This window comes from Rutidosis leptorrhynchoides, chromosome 3, assembly GCF_046630445.1.
Source record: "Rutidosis leptorrhynchoides isolate AG116_Rl617_1_P2 chromosome 3, CSIRO_AGI_Rlap_v1, whole genome shotgun sequence".
In the NCBI taxonomy this organism is placed as follows: Eukaryota; Viridiplantae; Streptophyta; class Magnoliopsida; order Asterales; family Asteraceae; genus Rutidosis; species Rutidosis leptorrhynchoides.
This window is the reverse complement of record NC_092335.1, coordinates 439,570,673-439,583,701: the sequence shown is the minus strand read 5'-3', so window position 1 is coordinate 439,583,701 and position 13,029 is coordinate 439,570,673. Positions and strand designations below refer to the sequence as shown.

General features: G+C 38.7%; 1 non-coding gene across 1 annotated transcript; it reads left to right on the top strand.

The window, feature by feature from the left end:
* Positions 1 to 12,511: 12,511 nt before the first annotated feature.
* Positions 12,512 to 12,618, top strand: LOC139903556 (small nucleolar RNA R71). The gene has a single exon (XR_011778369.1). It is a non-coding gene; the product is annotated as a small nucleolar RNA R71 (small nucleolar RNA).
* The last annotated feature ends 411 nt before the right edge of the window (positions 12,619 to 13,029 follow it).

The window sequence follows — 13,029 nt, the reverse complement described above, 5'->3', positions numbered from 1 at the left end:
TGAGGCCTGGTAGATTTCCAGTCGATTTTAGCAATGACTTTTCAAGACTTTTCGTCACCCTACAACTGGTCTGGACTACAACTTCTGAAATGAATCAGCAAGTGTGTCGTTCGGGAGACTTGACTCCCTTAAGGATGGAATGGATACATCCTATGTGGTTATGTTAGGTGGTCGGGCGCATCATTGTCCTTGTTAGGAGAAACAATGAAGACCGCCCTGTTTTAAGTTTTTGATCTAGCGCATGGCCCGGTTTTGACCACACGATCCAATCACCGTTCATACGGTTGACACCCGTTTTTGTACAAGTGACCTACGTATGAACTGTTATGTTTATGTAGGATTTCACATTCAAAATAATGAACATGTTTTGAAAGTTCAAGACTTTCTCCTCTAACAGTACCTCATCGTGAAATGATGGGTAATGAAATGGCACGCTTAAGAGGTATACGTACCAAGTAGAACGGTCGGAAGACTTTACTTCCTTAATGAGTGGATCTGAGTCACTAGGAAGTGCCAATCTGTTTCAATTGACACTGGTTTTGAAACAACTTTCGGAAGACTTTACTCCCGATAAATCCTGAAAACCTTCGGGTTCCATAGCTTTTGGCTATGGGTTGTGTTGTCTAAGCAAACATAAGCACGTAGCTATTGCTCCTAAAAAGGACAGCACTGGTGAAGCTCAAGGCTCCTCTTCCCACAGTATCACATCATTAAATGATGCAATAATAAAATGATATAGTTTCGGAAGTCTACTATACCAAGTAACCAAAAATTTTTGATCTGGCACGTGATTCGGTCACAATCACGCTATGCAATCACCGCTCTCTCACGGTTTACACCCGTTTTGGTACAGGTGACCTACTATTGAGTTCTTTGAACTAGTAGGATTTCATGTTCAATGGAAATGAACATGTGGAACACTTTTGGCTTCTCCAAATTCACAAAATAAAAATACCAAGCCAAATCTTAAACAAGGGTTTTGGTCGAATTTTTAACTATTTTTCTATTTTTTTTTTCTTTTTCGCTAACTAATTTTTTCATTTTTTTTTTTTTGTTTTTTTTCTCTAAATTTTTCGAAATTTTTTTTTACGACCAAAACCCCGTGAAACGTCAAGTCTTTTAGATATCAAAACCAAAATAATGATGATTCTATTAACAACCAACCCGAGAGATTTTACATCCCCCACCCCACACTTGAGATCAAGTAATGTCCCTATTACTTGAGATAAAAAAAATGGATTAAAATCGAAAGGGTAAGAAAAATAAAAACTTATCGAGCTTAACCACTAATCGTGGAATGACAGTGACAGATGGCGCTGAACTGACTGCCAGCATAAGAACATCGTCCATTCCCGATCCTCACACCAATATCATCACTCAAGTAGTTTTGCTGAACTTAATGCCAGACTTGAAAATAAATTTGTTTCACCAACATACCTAAGAAAAGAAAAACACACGAACTACATAAATGGGACAAGGTGGCACCACCCGGTACCGAAACGCCTTGTCCCTAAATAAATCCACAGTACATAAGCAAAATAAAAAAAAATTATCCAAGTACAAACCAACGAAACGGAAATAGTTTAAAACAAATTACAACATAACCATGCGCAACAATCAATCACTTCCTGGCCAAAAATCTCTGGTAGGGTCCCACTTCACACCATACGTATCCTGACAAGCTTGGTACGGGTCATATGAAGGATCCGGTCTCGGAGGAGTAACGGACGTATAATCGGGAATGGTAGTTTGCGTCGGAATATACGCCTCCGGGTTATGACGCATCTGACGCTGAATTTGTCGCTGATGGATCTCCCACTGATTGTGGGCCCTAATTCCCCTAACATCGTACTCAACCCTGTCAACACGCTCTCCCAAATGTCCCAACTATGTTCCAAACTGTCCTAGTGTTGTGTTAATCGACCCATAATTTTGTTGGTGCCAAGTCATCAAATCCTCATTATGCCTACGCTGCTCTGCCAACATCCGCTGATTATGCTCCACCTGAGCATCATATGCTGACCTGCTGTCCCTGTACTCTAAATGAAGACCGTCCACACTGTTCACCAAAGAATTCCAACTCTCTTCACCCATTGACCACGTACCCTGTACGTTCGCACCACTCGAGCCCCCAGCCTCATACGTGGATCGACTAGCTCCACGTCCACGTCCTCGACCTGCACCGTCACCTGGCTGTTGCTGTTGCTCTTCATCAGACCACAAAACCCATCCTGCTAGACCACGACGGATAAACTCAGCCTTAGAGAAAAACAGAATATTGGTGGGTATCGCCTCAACTCCCACCACATCACATCGACTCGTCGGGACCGAAAACGCCCGAGCTAACCTAGTAACAAAATGCCCACCTAACAATGGGCGTTCCGTGCGGTTGTCCATTCCAATTTCCTGCAACCATACCCCTAACATACATGGGACATCGATCGGCTCCCTCAGTTTAATTTGTTGTAGGATCCAAAGATCCCTTCGCTGAATTTTGTTTGCGTTTCTCCTTGCCATAAACATAGTAGCTATCATATTAAAAATTATTCGATCCTCGGGAAGTCTAAGCATCGACTGAACACTTCGACTCGAACTAAACGGACCAGCACTAGCAGTTGCCACAGTTGGCCAATAATCACTTTCACTGAAAACTTGCTCCCCAAACACTCTGCAATTCATCAAATGCCACCTCAAATCATTATCAGTCAACTCAGGATATAGATCTAATGCCCGAGCCGACTCAATCTTAGACATACGACGCTCTAACCCGCCAAGCCTAAACGATAAGAAATCTGCCTCGGTCGGAGAGACTCGAGGTCGACAACTAACAGTTGAGAAAAAATCTATAGTTATCTGCTCATAAATATCCTCATTAATCTCAAATAACCTTTCATAAGGTCTCAACTCATTGCCCGCATAGACTACCCACAAGTAACGGCGCAACTCCCGAACAATATTAGGACCCGCTGATGAAAGATGCGTCCAATCTAAATAATAAGTTCGCTCAATCGGACGAGCGCTATTTGTGGTGAACCTTTCCTCCAAATCCTCATTATTCAAGATATGAGATAACCATAATTCAGGATTATTCGGTGGTTGCCTTGGTTGTTCCTGGGATCCTCTTGATCTCTACATTCATGAAACAAGTAAAGAAAACAAAACAACAAACTCAAAAGTTAATGTTAGTCATAATAATAGACACCAAGTACCATTCACAACCAAATCATGTTTCATGTCAATCCACTTTTGAAAACAATCTCCAAGTTAACAAATAATACTTAAAAAAAAAAAAAACAAAAAACATGTCAAAAACTACACTCTCAACCAAACCATATTATCCCTTAAAACAAAACAACTCATGAACCATAATCATACATCAACATAACCCAAAACATGACAAACATGATTACTTATCACCCATTTAGATTCTAACAATCCAATAAACTTCATCATGTTTGCAACTTTTACCAATTCCAACAACCATTAACAAAATCTTCATCACAATTCAAAATCATATGTTTAATCCTCACTAGCATGGCATTACACATAATTAGAACAATATAGCTCAAGTCATTCAAAACAATTTGACCCGCCCATATGGACACAACCCCACACTAGCTCAAAAACACATGAACAATTCAAGAACTACCACACCTTCAAGCAAATATCCCCTTTCTCACTTACAAAATTCGGATTTTTAAACCTACAAACCCTAGGTTCATGTTAAACTTTCCAAAAACACAAAATTAATCATGAAATCAAAACATACAATGATAATCCAACAAAACCCATGACTAATTGAATCACATAACCCCAAATTAAAGCAACCCCACACTAATTCATCATGATACTCAAAAATTAAACAAACAATTACACATAATAAGATGAAATTAGTTAGAAAGAAACAAATTCGGACCTTGGTGGGAGCCATTCTTGAAAGATTGAAGTTAATTGAAACAAGAAATCAAAGTTTTGAGATTTAGGGTTTTGAAAATCAAAGTGTTTGTAAGTGTTAAAGAGATGTTATGAATGAAAAGAATAAAAGGAATTAGGGTAAATACAGCTACCAACCCGTTTCTAATTGTGTGGATGTAAAAATTCGGGTTTGATTTTAATTAAAAGAAAAAAAACAGCTGGTCGACAGGAAATGGCGCGGCGCGCAGGGTATCCGCGCGGCGCTGCAAAGTGTCGCGCGGCGCTCCGATTAACTGAAAAATCATGTCGAGCTTTTTTCAATATCTGGTACATCAGGGGCCTCAAAATGGCGCGGCGCGCCATGATCTGGAGCGGCGCTCCATATGCTGGTACACCAGAATTTTGTATTTCTAAACCTTTACATCCCATTTTCTCAACCTAAAACCACCAAACTAACCCCAACAAAAATCCAAGCATGATTATATTGCACATATTGTCAAACAAACACAAAAATATACAAACTCTACAACAATGGTTTTAACCATGATTATTACGCGTTGTTAGAGGTAAAGATGAGTTTAATCTCATCGTCCACCTCTTGCGGTCTATCGACATAGTGTTTTAACCGATGACGGTTAACCTTGAACTCTTCCCCTTTCAAATTCACCAAATCAACCGCCCCATGAGAATAAACCTTTCGAACAACAAAAGGTCCCGACCATTTAGATTTTAACTTCCCGGGAAACAAACGAAACCTCGAATTGAAAAGAAGCACACGATCCCCTTCCTTAAATTCTTTAGGATCCTTCAAGCGACTATCGTGCCACTTCTTCGTTCTTTCCTTACTAATCAATGAGTTCTCATACGCATCGAGCCTTAGCTCTTCTAACTCATTCAATTGACTCAACCGAAGGCGACCCGCCTCCTTAAGATCAAGATTGCTCGTTTTTAGAGCGCAATAAGCTTTGTGTTCAATCTCCACCGGAAGATGACACGCTTTGCCATAAAGTAACCGAAAAGGAGTGGTTCCGGTTCCCGTTTTGTACGCCGTTCTAAATGCCCATAAGGCTTCATCGAGCTTAAACGACCACTCCTTAGGATTAGAACCAATAGTTTTCTCAAGAATCCTCTTTAAAGCTCGGTTGGTGTTTTCGATTTGCCCATTCGTTTGAGGATGGTAGGATGTCGAAACTTTATGGGTTACCCCATACCGTTTCAACACCTTTTCGAGTTGGGCATTACAAAAGTGAGTTCCCCGATCACTAATTAAAGCTTTCGGGGAACCAAACCGAGAAAAGAGTTGCTTTAGGAACGAAACTACGACCCGTGCATCATTGGTGGGCAAAGCTTGTGCTTCAACCCATTTTGAAACATAATCGATAGCAACAAGAATGTAGAGCTTATTATTCGACTTCGGAAACGGGCCCATGAAATTAATCCCCCAAATATCAAAAACCTCACAAACTTGAATGACATTTTGAGGCATCTCGTCGCGTTGGGTGATTTGGCCCGCCCGTTGACAAGCATCGCACGATTTACAAATCCGGTGGGCATCCTTGAAGATAGTAGGCCAATAAAACCCGGCCTCAAAGACTTTCCGCCCCGTAACTTGGGGACCATAATGCCCACCTGTCGGACCATGATGACATTGGACAAGAATGCGTTCGCATTCTTCTCCGGAAACACACCGGCGGATCATTCCATCGAAACACCGCCTAAAGAGATAAGGGTCCTCCCAAAAATAATACTTAAGGTCACTAAAGAACTTCTTACGTTTATGATGTGACCAACCCTTCTCTAAGAATCCACCAACTAGATAATTCGCAAAATCAACGAACCAAGGGTCTTCACACTCCTCCACCTTCATGAGATATTCATCGGGGAAATCATCATGAATAGAAGTCTCATCGAGAACCTCACGGGAGGGGTTCTCAAGACGTGAAAGGTGATCGGCCGCTAAATTCTCGGCACCCTTTTTATCCCGAATTTCTACATCGAATTCTTGCAAAAGCAATACCCAACGTATCAATCTCGGTTTAGCATCGGGTTTAGAGAGCAAATGCTTAAGGGCCGAGTGATCCGTATACACGACCGTCTTTGCTAGTATGAGATACGCACAAAATTTGTCAAAAGAGAAAACAATTGCTAGGAGTTCCTTTTCGGTGGTGGTATAATTTAATTGCGCCCCTTGCAATGTCTTACTAGCATAGTAAATGGGCTGAAAATGTTTACCAACACGTTGCCCCAAGACGGATCCGATTGCAAAGTCACTAGCATCACACATAAGTTCGAATGGCATAGACCAATCCGGACTAATAAGGATAGGTGAATTAGTGAGCTTTGCTTTAAGAAGATTGAAAGCTTTATGACACTCCTCCGAGAAAACAAACGGAGCGTCCTTTTCAAGAAGTTTATTTAAGGGCGTGGCAATTTTGGAAAAATCCTTGATAAACCGCCGGTAAAACCCGGCGTGCCCAAGAAAACTTCGAACACCTTTAACATCGGTAGGGGCTTTAAGCCCGGCGATAACATTGATTTTCGCCTTATCTACCTCAATTACAACTTTAGAAATCTTGTGCCCGAGAACGATGCCCTCACGAACCATAAAGTGGCATTTCTCCCAGTTGAGCACAAGACTGGCTTTTTCGCACCGAATCAACATACGCTCAAGATTAAGAAGACATGACTCGAAGGTGTCTCCTTAGACTGAAAGGTCGTCCATAAACACCTCCATGCAGTCTTCGATCATATCATGGAAAATCGCCACCATACACCTTTGAAAGGTAGCAGGGGCGTTACATAAACCGAACGGCATACGCCGATAAGAGAATGTGCCATACGGGCACGTGAACGTGGTTTTCTCTTGGTCTTCGGGTGCAATAGGGATTTGGAAATATCCCGAAAAACCATCAAGAAAACAATAGAAACTTTTTCCCGCCAACCTCTCCAACATTTGTGAAATGTCCCGTTCTTATTGATTAAAAACGTTCCATATTAATTGATTTCGTTGCGAGGTTTTGACCTCTATATGAGACGTTTTTCAAAGACTGCATTCATTTTTAAAACAAACCATAACCTTTATTTCATAAATAAAGGTTTAAAAAGCTTTACGTAGATTATCAAATAATGATAATCTAAAATATCCTGTTTACACACGACCATTACATAATGGTTTACAATACAAATATGTTACAACAAAATAAGTTTCTTGAATGCAGTTTTTACACAATATCATACAAGCATGGACTCCAAATCTCGTCCTTATTTAAGTATGCGACAGCGGATGCTGTTAATAATCACCTGAGAATAAACATGCTTAAAACGTCAACAAAAATGTTGGTGAGTTATAGGTTTAACCTATATATATCAAATCATAATAATAGACCACAAGATTTCATATTTCAATACACATCCCATACATAGAGATAAAAATCATTCATATGGTGAACACCTGGTAACCGACATTAACAAGATGCATATATAAGAATATCCCCATCATTCCGGGACACCCTTCGGATATGATATAAATTTTGAAGTACTAAAGCATCCGGTACTTTGGATGGGGTTTGTTAGGCCCAATAGATCTATCTTTAGGATTCGCGTCAATTAGGGTGTCTGTTCCCTAATTCTTAGATTACCAGACTTATTAAAAAGGGGCATATTCGATTTCGATAATTCAACCATAGAATGTAGTTTTACGTACTTGTGTCTATTTTGTAAATCATTTATAAAACCTGCATGTATTCTCATCCCAAAAATATTAGATTTTAAAAGTGGGACTATAACTCACTTTCACAGATTTTTACTTCGTCGGGAAGTAAGACTTGGCCACTGGTTGATTCATGAACCTATAACAATATATACATATATATCAAAGTATGTTCAAAATATATTTACAACACTTTTAATATATTTTGATGTTTTAAGTTTTTTAAGTCAGCTGTCCTCGTTAGTAACCTACAACTAGTTGTCCACAGTTAGATGTACAGAAATAAATCGATAAATATTATCTTGAATCAATCCACGACCCAGTGTATACGTATCTCAGTATTGATCACAACTCAAACTATATATATTTTGGAATCAACCTCAACCCTGTATAGCTAACTCCAACATTCACATATAGAGTGTCTATGGTTGTTCCGAAATATATATAGATGTGTCGACATGATAGGTCGAAATATTGTATACGTGTCTATGGTATCTCAAGATTACATAATATACAATACAAGTTGATTAAGTTATGGTTGGAATAGATTTGTTACCAATTTTCACGTAGCTAAAATGAGAAAAATTATCCAATCTTGTTTTACCCATAACTTCTTCATTTTAAATCCATTTTGAGTGAATCAAATTGCTATGGTTTCATATTGAACTCTATTTTATGAATCTAAACAGAAAAAGTATAGGTTTGTAGTCGGAAAAATAAGTTACAAGTCGTTTTTGTAAAGGTAGTCATTTCAGTCGAAAGAACGACGTCTAGATGACCATTTTAGAAAACATACTTCCACTTTGAGTTTAACCATAATTTTTCGATATAGTTTCATGTTCATAATAAAAATCATTTTCTCAGAATAACAACTTTTAAATCAAAGTTTATCATAGTTTTTAATTAACTAACTCAAAACAGCCCGCGGTGTTACTACGACGGCGTAAATCTGGTTTTACGGTGTTTTTCGTGTTTCCAGGTTTTAAATCATTAAGTTAGCATATCATATAGATATAGAACATGTGTTTAGTTGATTTTAAAAGTCAAGTTAGAAGGATTAACTTTTGTTTGCGAACAAGTTTAGAATTAACTAAACTATGTTCTAGTGATTACAAGTTTAAACCTTCGAATAAGATAGCTTTATATGTATGAATTGAATGATGTTATGAACATCATTACTACCTTAAGTTCCTTGGATAAACCTACTGGAAAAGAGAAAAATGGATCTAGCTTCAACGGATCCTTGGATGGCTCGAAGTTCTTGAAGCAGAATCATGACACGAAAACAAGTTCAAGTAAGATCATCACTTGAAATAAGATTGTTATAGTTATAGAAATTGAACCAAAGTTTGAATATGATTATTACCTTGTATTAGAATGATAACCTACTGTAAGAAACAAAGATTTCTTGAGGTTGGATGATCACCTTACAAGATTGGAAGTGAGCTAGCAAGCTTGAAAGTATTCTTGATTTTATGTAACAAGAACTTGTAGAATATATGAAGAACACTTAGAACTTGAAGATAGAACTTGAGAGAGATCAATTAGATGAATAAAATTGAAGAATGAAAGTGTTTGTAAGTGTTTTTGGTCGTTGTTGTATGGATTAGATATAAAGGATATGTAATTTTGTTTTCATGTAAATAAGTCATGAATGATTACTCATATTTTTGTAATTTTATGAGATATTTCATGCTAGTTGCCAAATAATGGTTCCCACATGTGTTAGGTGACTCACATGGGCTGCTAAGAGCTGATCATTGGAGTGTATATACCAATATTACATACATCTAAAAGCAATGTATTGTACGAGTACGAATACAGGTGCATACGAGTAGAATTGTTGATGAAACTGAACGAGAATGTAATTGTAAGCATTTTTGTTAAGTAGAAGTATTTTGATAAGTGTCTTGAAGTCTTTCAAAAGTGTATGAATACATATTAAAACACTACATGTATATACATTTTAACTGAGTCGTTAAGTCATCGTTAGTCGTTACATGTAAATGTTGTTTTGAAACCTTTAGGTTAACGATCTTGTTGAATGTTGTTAACCCAATGTTTATAATATCAAATGAGATTTTAAATTATTATATTATCATGATATTATCATGTATGAATATCTCTTAATATGATATATATACATTAAATGTCTTTACAACGAAAATCGTTACATATATGTCTCGTTTAAAAATCATTAAGTTAGTAGTCTTGTTTTTACATATGTAGTTCATTGTTAATATACTTAATGATATGTTTACTTAACATAGTATCATGTTAACTATATATATATCCATATATATATGTCATCATATAGTTTTTACAAGTTTTAACGTTCGTGAATCACCGGTCAACTTGGGTGGTCAATTGTCTATATGAAACAAATTTCAATTAATCAAGTCTTAACAAATTTGATTGCTTAACATGTTGGAAACATTTAATCATGTAAATATCAATCTCAATTAATATATATAAACATGGAAAAGTTCGGGTCACTACAGTTTGATCGATGAAGGGTAGGGGAAAATGGTCCTTTCGGGTGGCATCATTTAATTTTCGATAGTCAATGCACACCCGCCATCCCGTGACAGTCCTGGTAGAAATTAATTCATTCTTTTCGTTTGTGATCACGGTCATGCCACCCTTTTTGGGCACACATTGAACCGGACTCACCCAAGGACTGTCAGAGATAGGATAAATAAGACCTGCATCAAGGAGTTTAACAATCTCCTTTTTAACCACTTCCTGCATATGTGGGTTTAGTCGCCTTTGTCGTTGCACACACGGTTTGAAGTTATCTTCCATTAGGATTTTGTGTGTACAATAAGAGGGACTAATACCCTTAATATCCTGAATTTTCCATGCAATAGCCGGTTTGTGGGCTTTTAACATGGAGACAAGTTTAGAATTTTGACTTACCAAAAGATCGGAAGCAATAATCACCGGGAGTTTAGACTCCTCCCCAAGAAAAGCATACTGCAAATTATCCGGGAGTGGTTTCAACTCTAATTCAGGAGCCTCTTCAATTGAAGTTTTGCTCCTGTATGCATTTGCTCTCTCCAACTTCTCATGCTCTTCTTCGGTTGGCTCATAACCTTCAGCCATTAGGGTGGTCATCAAATCCACCTCATCTAACACATCCCCTTCATCACTTGCTATTTCACATTCCCCTGTTCCCTGCAATTCTGGAAACTCCTGCAAAAACTCAACATGTGTGTCCACGGTTTGCAAAAAAAACAAGTGTCATCTAGGTAACCGGGGTATTTTAATGCCTTATCAATAGCAAAGGACACCTTTTGGTCACCTATTCTAAAGGTCAACTGTTGGCCATAAACATTAATTAGACATCTAGCGGTATTCAAAAATGGCCTTCCCAAAATGAGTGGAATCCTCTCATCGACTTCCATGTCTAGAACTACAAAGTCGGCGGGGAAAACTAATGTCCCGGTCTTAACTAGCATGTTCTCTATAATCCCACGAGGGTATTTAATAGAGTGGTCCGCTAGTTGTATGGCCATACGAGTGGGTCTAAGTTCCCCAGGTGCTAGTTTAAGGTAAATGGAGTAGGGCATTAAATTAATACTAGCACCCAAATCCGCCAATGCCCGCATACAAGCAAGATCCCCCAATAAACAAGGAATAGTAAAACAACCCGGATCTTCCAACTTCTCAGGAAGTTGGTTTGTCACCACCGCTGTACATGCTGCATTTAACGTCACGGATGAAACACTTTCCATCTTCTTTCGGTTGGTAAGCAAATCCTTCATGAACCGAGCATACTTGGGAATCCCCGCAATAACATCAATGAAAGGTAAGTTGACATTCACTTTCTTGATCAACTCCATGAACTTTGATTTTTCCGCCTCTAACTTCTCTAACCTCTGTTTTCTCGGGTATGGGAGCGGTGGTTGATACTCCTTAGCTACCGGTTTAGCAGCAACCTTTACCAGTATATTTTCAACTTCCTCAATCACCTGTTCCGGCTCCTTATCCCCCACCGGTTCACTATCTTTAACCAATGGAACTCGCAAATCATACTCAGCAGGTTTCTTTGGTGGATCATATGCTATACCACTTCGGGTGGTGATAGCATTAACGTGCCCATTTTTCGGGTTAGCATCCGTGTTACTTGGTAACTCCCCCGGTTTTCTCTCATTCCTCTGATTAGCAAGTTGACCAATCTGTTGTTCCAAATTATCAATCGCGGCTTGTTGATTCCAGAACATTTGATCATTCTTCTCATTATTCTGAGTAACAGTAGTAACAAGCTGAGTTTGAGATATCACAAGCTTTTCGATCATAGCTTCAAGATTCGACTTTTTCTCTTCAGCTTGGGGCTTTTGAAAATACCCAGGAGCTTGTTGCTGAAATCCTCCACCCGGCGAATTCTGATAATTACTGTTACTACCTCCCTGACGACCTTGAGGATTGTAGGGATTATTAAAATTGCGGTTGAACTGAGCGCGCCCTTGAAACTGATTATTATTTTGCTGACTGATGTACGCTATCTCTTCCTTTTGACCTATCGTTAACCCCGCATCACAATCTTTAGCTACATGTAAACCCCCACAATACTCACAACCAACCTTCATACCATGAATATCCTTATTCATCTTCTCTAAATTTCTACCAAAAGAATCCAACTTAGCACTGATAGACCCAAAATCATCATACGCACCAGTGGTCTCGGTTCTCTTAACTGAAGCTGAATGGGATGACTCATGATCTTGATGCCATTCGTGAGAGTAAGCAGCTTGCTTTTCAATTATCTCTAACGCCTCTTCTTCGGTCTTATCCATTAACGTACCACCTGCTGCTTGATCAATACTCTAACGAGTTGGAATGTCACAACCTTTGTAGAAAATCTGAACCTTTTGTAAATCATTCAACCCATGTTGCGGACACGAGCGTAACAAAGTAGCAAAACGGTCCCAAGCATCAAATAATGTCTCACTGCTCTTTTGTCTAAATTGTGAAATTTCTGCTTGAAGTCTAGCAGCTCGAGATGCAGGGAAAAACTTCGACAAAAACTTATCCTCCAAAGTCTCCCAAGAGGTAATCGTGCCCTCTGGTTGCTTATCTAACCATCTCTTAGCTTCTCCCTTAAGAGTCCAAGGGAAAAGCCTTATCTTGATTAAAGTATCGGCAACCTCATGTAGCTTAAACAAATTGCAAACATCATTAAAATTACGAAGATGCTCGTTAGCATCCTCAGTATCCTTGCCATAAAATCGGCAATCAGAAGAAATCAAATTCAGGATCGGCCCTGTAATTTGAAAAGGCTGAGTGATGTCTGGTTGAGTAATCGAATTGCCTTGGCCCCCTCGTGTGGCCTTCAACTTTTGTGCCATAGTCTGAGGACGAGGTGGTTGTTCTTGGTCAGCCATATCTTCAGTCTCGAAAAG